At 35.7% G+C, this 8413-nt stretch overlaps 1 long non-coding RNA gene across 1 annotated transcript; it reads left to right on the forward strand.

Annotated features, from left to right (window-relative positions):
• The first annotated feature begins 6 nt into the window (after positions 1-6).
• On the forward strand, positions 7-6384 carry LOC106723612. The gene is made up of 3 exons (XR_001362786.1): positions 7-328; positions 585-591; positions 6374-6384. It is a non-coding gene; the product is annotated as an uncharacterized LOC106723612 (long non-coding RNA).
• The last annotated feature ends 2029 nt before the right edge of the window (positions 6385-8413 follow it).

Genomic DNA, 8413 nt, shown 5'->3' on the forward strand with positions numbered 1-8413 from the left:
CAGAGTCCTGAAGAAGAATCCACTGAAAAACCTGAGAATCATGTTGAAGCTAAACCCATATGCAAAGACCATGCACCGGAACACCATTCTTCTCTAGGCCAAGAACCACAAGCTTCAGGTAGATAAAGCAGCAGCAGCACTAGAAGCCAAATCAGATGAGAAGGGGGTTCCAGGCCAGAAGCCTGTGGTCGGGAAGAAAGGAAAGAAGGCTGTTGGCCTTAAGAAGCAGAAGAAGCCTTTGGTGGGGAAAAAGGCTGCAGCTACCAAGAAACCAGCAGCTGAGAAGAAGCCCACAGAAAAGAAACCCACCACAGAAGAAAAGAAACCTGTGGCATAAACTTAAATTTGTTTATTCCATAACGGTCAAATCACTTCGGACAGCTAATTTTGAATAAAACTATGAACAAAGACAAAAAAAAATGAGAAATAAATGCTCAATAAATGTTTGTTAAATATAATTGGTCAGAGTAAATGGAAATTAAAATATCTTCTATGACCCTAGACAGTGTGACTCTGTTCATTGGAGTGTTGTTCTATGTACCTTAAGGCTGTGGGTTCGATTCCTGATCAGGGCACAAGTCTAGTTTGTGGGTTCGTTCCCCTGTGAGGGTGCATATGGAGGAGGAGGAGGAGACAATTGATCAATGTTTTTCTCCTACATCAATATTTCTCTCTCTCTCTCTCTCTCTCTCTCTCTCTCTCTCTCCCTTCCTCTCTCTCTAAAATCAGTAAAACTTATGCTTGGGTGAGGATTACAAAATAAAATAAAATACCCTCTATGTTTGTAGCATCTTTAAAACTTGTTAAAGCTCTGTTGTATTTCATTTGATGCCCACAGTTTCCTTGTAAACAAAGGATATATTAGCTTTAGTAACCTTGTTTGACAGATGAGAAACTTGAGGCACAGAGATTATAAGTGACTTGATCCAAATAACACATCTTGTTGGGAATGTAAATTGATACAGATTTTATGTAAAGCAATTTCAACATGCATATATCCTTCCTCCCTCCCTTCCTTCTTTCCTTCCTTTTTCTGCCTATCTATCATCTTTAAAATATTACTTTTGACTCAGTGAGTCTACTAATAGAAATCTACAATAAAGAAGTAATTTGAAATAGAGTAGTTTTGTGGAGAAATACTCATCACAATGTTACTTATAATAGTGAAAATATGGAGGCAGCTTAAAATGCCCAATAAAAAGGAAGTAGTTAATACATGATTTAGGTATATAATAAAATATTTTAGTTTTAATATTTTTATGTATTTATTTTCAGATTATTTTCTGTTCATATTTTTGTATGGTTAAAATAGTAAATCAGTGTTGTACTGGAATAGAATAGAGATATTGACCAATGGAATAGAATTGAGAGTCTAGAAATATACCCTAATATTTATGGTTAATTTATTTTTGACAAAAAAGCTGTGACAATTCACTGGGTAAAGAATATTATTTTCAACAAATAATTCTGAAACAACTGGATATGCACATATAAAAGAATGAATTTAGACCCCTACATTATACCATACACAAAAATGACTCATAAGGAATCATAGACTTAAATGTAAGAGATAAAAGTATAACACTCTTATAAGAATACATAGGAGTAAATTTTCATGATTTGGGATAGGCAATATTTTCTTAGATTTGACATCAGGAACCTCAGCCATAAAAAAAAAAAGACAACCCATAGACTGAAAGAAAATATTTGCAAAATTATATACAGGGTGGGGCAAAAGTAGGTTTACAGTTGTTAATATGGAAAATAATATAATAATTAATAAATAATAATACAAGAATTAACTGTGCTTCACATGCTCACAACTGTTAACCTACTTTTGCCCCACCCTGTATATGACCAGGGACTTTCCACAGAACATATAAAGACTCTTAAAATTAAAAAGTCATATCTACACAAAATTTTGCACATGAATATTCATAAAAGTATTATTAAAAATAGCCAAGAAATGAAAATAAGCCAATGCCCATTGACTGATGAATGGATAAACAAACTAGTATACTCATTCAATGGGATATTATGCAGTTATAAAAGGAATCAATTACTGATGATGAAAATGTTCTAAAATTAGATTATGGTGATGCTTACACAACTGTGTAAATATACCAAAAACTTGTATACTTAAATGGATGAACTTTATGGTATATAAATTATATTTCATCAAAGGAGTGTAAAATAGCATCATGCATTTTCTAGAAATGTTATATTCAATTATCAATATATTGTTAATATATTTTATGCTATATTTCTACAACATTTAAAATGTCTTTATTTCCTACTAATTATAGAAGTTACACATGTTCTTTGGACAAAAATCTCAAAAAATATAAAAATGTCTAACATAGAAAATAAAAGTTTTCATATAATCTTATTTTTTCAGAATTCTATTAATAGTTAATACAACAGTATATTTAAGGCTACTTAATATTCTGTTGTATGGTTGTACTATAATTTACTCAATTAATTCCATATTACTTTTTATTTAAATAAATTGGAAACAATCTAATAAATCCACCTGCTTTGAATATCTTTGTGTAAACATTGTGGTGCAATTGCCCAATTATCTTGTTAGAATAAATTCCTGCAAGTTATTTGATGGTTAAAATGTATGTATACTTGTAATGTTTTAAAATTATATACTGCTAAATTTTATCCAAATTTTTTTTACTAATTTGTACTCTGATCAACAGTGTTTACAGTGTTTCTGTTCTCTTTTAACTTTTTACAACCCTGGTTATTATTATTTTTCCTTTAAACATCTTTGCTAGTTTGGTTAGGTGAAATAGTGCCCTGTTTTAATTTAAAATTACTTTTAAAGTATATTCTTATTGATTTAAGAGAGGAAGGGAGAGGGAGAGATAGAAACATCAATGATGAGAGAGAATCATTGATCAGCTGCCCCCCGCTGGGGATCAAGTGACCTAGGCATATGCCCTGACCATGACCTCCTGGTTCATAGGTTGACAATCACTGAGCCACGCTGGGTTAAAATTTATTATTATTATTATTATTATTATTATTTTAAATATATTTTATTGACTTTTTACAGAGAGGAAGGGAGAGGGAGAGGGAGTGGGATAGAGTACTGGAAACATTGATGAGAGAGAAACATCGATCAGCTGCCTCCTGCATACTCCCTACTGGGGATGTGCCTGCAACCAAGGTACATGCCTTTGACTGGAATTGAACCTGGGACCCTTCAGTTCACAGGCCGACACTCTATCCACTGAGCCAAACCGGTTAGGGCCTAAAATTATTTTTGATTAATAGTTCAGTTGAACACATTTTTCATGGACGTTTGGCCATTTGTATTTCTTTATGAATTTCCTATTTAAGTCCTTTGCTCATTTAAAAATAGAAGTGTTATCTTTTTCTTGATGACCATATTCAATAGAATAATATGAAGCCAATAAAAATGTTTTATGAAGAATTTTTAGTGCTTATTTTCAATGTTAAGTGAAAAAATACAAGCTAGACTATTGTATCGATCCTATCAGCTCAATTAAATAAAATACATTTTGCATTGGGAAATACTAAAAAATGAAGAGTAATCATCTCTAGATGGGAGGTTTAGATAGTTTTTCTTTTCTTTAAATTGTGTATTTTCCCTGTTTTCTAAGGTGAGCATATATTACCTGTATAAAAAAGCAAAAAAAAAATTTTCTTTCAAAGCACAGAGCTAGTTTGTGTTTGAAGCAGGACCATCCCCCCATGCTCTGCCCATTTGGCTTTTGCATCTAGGAAGCTGCGGTCAGAGGTAGAAGGAGAAACAAGGAAAGGCAAGGAGAGCAAAGGATATTAAGAACTTTGTAGGAGAAAAAACTTATTCTTAGGAGATGCATGCTGAAGAACTTAGGGTTCAAGTATAATAACATTTGCAACTTAGGAAATGTATACTGAAATATTTAGAGTGGCACCATACCTGGAGAGAGAGGAGTGCAGGGGAGAGGGAGAAAGGGGAAAATAGAGAGTGAGGGAGAGTGAAGGAGGGATAACAAAGGAAATGTGGTGAAATGTTAAAGGATGAAGCTAAGTGAAGGGTATGGTGGCTGCTTGTTGCAGTATTCAATCAACTTTTTATAGCTTTAAAAAGTTTCAAAATAAAGAAGTCAGGGAAATTATGGAAAAAAAAGGAGTAATCACCTTGCAAATGTTCTGGAGAAATGAATTAGAATGAGCTCTAAGAAGAGGCGGTTGAGTCTATGTAATAGGAGAACAATGGAAATATTAAAGAAGTAATTATTTCAGAAGGGCCAGGTGGGGAGAGAGGTAACATCAGATTGCAAAGTCGGTTGGCAAGTGAATAGGAGGTGAGGCAGTCCAGTCAATAGTGAGACTGCAATTCTGAGAATGTGAGCAATAGAAAAAAAGAGAAATGGGAAACTGTCTTGAGAAGCAATAGAATTTTGAAAAACTTATTACTTTTCACCTCATTATGGATTCCTATTAATATAAAATTAGTATTTTACCTTCTATCTCCCCTCCACACATATGCCTTTCCTGATGTATAAATGATGAATTAGAAAACCAATAAAACGAATAAAAGAATAATATGCACAATGCTACCATCTAGTGTATCTACTGAAAATTACACCTAGCTTTGCTGTCAATTCAGGTGACTTCTCAGAGACTAGTTTAGGGCCTTAAGGTTTATGTGTGTGTGATACTTTGTGTAAGCTATGTAGGAGGTGAGTGATATTCTTGGTGCAGCCCAGTGTTTTGGGGTCTAATACTTTGATTCCTGAGTTAAATATTTAAAATTGCCATGCAGTCCTAAAATTTGATTTCAAACTAGGAGAGACATTTTACCTCAATAGTGCTTTGGAAATGAAATGGAAACATTTAAAAGGATAAGGGGAGGTCAAAGGCAACCTTAAGTACAAGAGTTAAGGGATTATTGTATTTAACTGGGAGAAAGGTGAAGTTACTCTTGAAGTTTCTTTATCACTTTAGAAAACTTCATCAATCTTTGTAGTTAGTCTGAAGTCAAGTGTTACTGGATAATGGTGAAGGTGCACATGTGGGAATTCATGCTTGAGTAATGGTAGACAGAGTAATTTAAGGTAGGCAGGAGCTGGCTCTTGATGGGTGTATAGCATTTCAACAGTCAAAAGATGGGGTGGACAGCAAAAGTTCCAGGCAGAGGGAACATTGAGAACAAAGGCAGAAAAGCACAGGATACCTTTGGAGAAATGGAATCAGTTCCCTTATGTTTAGAGTATTAAATGCATTAGAAGTGGGGGGCAATGGGGGGGATAAGGACACATATGTAATACCTTAATCAATAAAGAAAAAAATTCATTAGAGGAAAGAGTGGGAGAGAAGGTGATAAAAGTATATTGGCACCTATATGCCTCTCTTCTCTTCCCCCAACAGAGGATTTACTCTTGATAATAGGTAGGGCTTGTCTTTTGTTCCTAAGGGCTTAACACTTGAGTGGGTACACAGTAGGGGTTTAATATATTTTGGTCAATTAAACCATTAGCTAATATTGTTGTGCATTTATATCTACTAAGATAAGAGTTTGGCCACGAGAACTACAAATGAGGGTGGATGCTGGGATTTAGCTACTAGAGGCATAATTCTTGTGCTTGAAATCAGGCAAGCTAACTGACCAGCTAACATCCAGAGCAACACTTCTTAGACTTTAATACAAATCTTGTTAACATGCAAATTCTGATTCCATACAGCTAGCTGTGGAGAGACCAGTGAGTCTGCATTTCTAATAAGCTTCAAAATGATGCCTAGGTTGCTAGTGTGGAGACCAAACATAGAGCCCCAAGGATCTAAAGGTCCTTCCCAGCCCCCACTCCTTGACCTTTACAGACTCCAGACTCAGTGATTGGACATAACTAAGTATAGCTTATGGAGAAGCTGAAATTTAAAGTATCTCATGAAGATTTTTCTGCTACTAGAATTGTTGAGGTACATTTGGACTGATGGCATCCCACCTGTGTCATCTAAAAATTTTTATTCTTAGATGAGTATGGTTCTATCTGGTTGGAATAAGAGTGTAATGTAGTCTATTTTAAAATAGGGCAAGACTTTACTCTCCAAATATAGTCTTGTCTATTGATCGAACATCCTTTCTGTCTAAATTCCATGTCTGTTTCCTCCTTAGAATTATAAACCTGTGTTTCTCAGGCTAATGGCTCACACAAGGGGCAGTCAAACTCTAGTCACTGGTATTTTGAAAATGATTATTATTATATGAAAAAATATAACTGTGAGAATCAGGATTGGTAAGGAATAGTCTCCATGATGAAAATTAAAGTGATGGTAAATTGTTGCATATATTAATTGGCTTTTAACTAATTACACAATACCATCTGGCTACATTTTAGCATCACTATAGGGAGAAAGGCTAGGGTGCTGACTACATGATTATAGTCTTATCAAGACAGATGCCAATCTTTAAAGAAACATCAGAAGTTTGCTTTTCTTTTTTCCTCCAAGACTAGATAGACAGATAGATGACAATAGGTAGGTAGATAGATAGATAGATAGATAGTAAACATAGGCCCAATGATGAGATATTCACACAGCCTGAAGTCTGGAGGCAAAGAGAGGCTTGACCATTCACCTGAAACCTGGCCTTTTATCTTCTCTCAGTGTTTGAAACACCCATCTGCTCAGATTCTCAATGCAGCTTTTCAAGTCCCCTCATCTGTCTAGCTTTAGCCTCTGGGAATAGAAAGATCTGTTTAGCAACATTGACCACTTTCATGTATAGCTGATAGAAGAGGTTTTCTGCAGAGAAATATATATATACTGAGCTCCCAGAACTTTTTTCAAATCCAAAGAAAAGTATGGGGCTGTAAAAACCAAACACCAAATTTACTGTAAAAAAAACTGGGCGCATAAGAGTGACCTGAGGTCAGCTAACAATAGATGCGATAAAATAACGAAGGGGTATTGAGTATAGTGTAAAGAAACTTGAATTTGAATGGTACCTATCCCATGTACTAACTATAATGAAGGGGAAAATAAGACATTTGGGGGCCTAGCTATCTGAATCTGTGCCAGTAACCTGCATTCTGCCTTCTGACGCACACTCTTGCTTTCGGTTAAACTCCATTCGTATCAAACTCTATTATCTGTGAGGCCTGTCCTGCCTTGCAGAACCTGTTTCCCAGAATACTCCCATTTTACAGAGGCCATGAACCATGAACCATATACAATCTCTGGAGGGACTGGCGCCAATGCTGACAGGCCTCTGGGTGTGGTCTCACTTCTCCCATCCCAACTCACGGGGTGCTGCAAAGCCCATGAAGGGTCCAGGAGTCTGATCCATATTTAGAGGACAAAGGAACTAAAGGTTATAAAGGGAAAGCTTCATCCATATTCATCACTCAGGATTTGGAGACTGACTCCCCTGAGTCACGGCACTAGTGCAATCTGCTATAAAGGCTACTTTTCTGAATATCCTCTGAGTGCCCGGCTGATTAACTCCCCTGCGCCACCTGGAAGCTTATCTGCAACCTGAGGATTCCAAGTGAATGTTAACCCTCCTTCTCTCTTCTCTCCCTTCCTTTTATCTTTCTTTGCTTCCAGATACACGTTTAAAAATTGCAAAAGAACTACCACGTTGCAAAAAAATTAAATATTACAAGTAGTGAAGGCTCACATCCCCCCTTTTTAATTACAATATGCTTAGTTAATATCTACCATCTCACCTAGTTAATTTTTTTCTGTTGTGGTAAGCACTTTTAAGATCTACTCTCTTAGCAGCTTTCAAATATACAATACAATGTTGTTAACTGTAGTCACCATGTTGTACACTACATCCCCAAAACTTAATTATCTTTTAACTGGAAGTTTGTACCTTTTGACCACCTTCATCTATTTCCTCTACCCCCACCCCCATTTGGCAACCACCAATCTAGTCTCTATTTAATCCCACTCTCCAGAGGTTAACAATTGTTAATAGATTGGTATAAATTCAGACTTTTAAAAATCTTTATTGTTGAAAGTATTTCAGTGATGGCGAACCTTTTGAGCTCAGTGTGTCAGCATTTTGAAAAACCCTAACTTAACTCTGGTGCCGTGTCACATATAGAAATTTTTTGATATTTGCAATCATAGTAAAACAAAGACATATTTTTGATATTTATTTCATATATTTAAATGCCATTTAACAAAGAAAAATCAACCAAAAAATGAGTTCGCGTGTCACCTCTGACACGCGTGTCATAGGTTCGCCATCACTGACGTAGGTCCTCCTTTTTCCCCCATTAACCTCTTCCAGCCCGCTCCCATCCCCGCCCCCCCCTTACCATCCCATTGTCTATATCCACGGGATGAGTGTATAAAAACGAACTATGGTACATTTACGCAATGGACTATTATGCAGCAATAAATTCAGACTTTTAATAAACATATATAAGTATATACA

The sequence above is a fragment of the Myotis brandtii genome, unplaced genomic scaffold (genome assembly GCF_000412655.1).
Source record: "Myotis brandtii unplaced genomic scaffold, ASM41265v1 scaffold305, whole genome shotgun sequence".
In the NCBI taxonomy this organism is placed as follows: domain Eukaryota; kingdom Metazoa; phylum Chordata; class Mammalia; order Chiroptera; family Vespertilionidae; genus Myotis; species Myotis brandtii.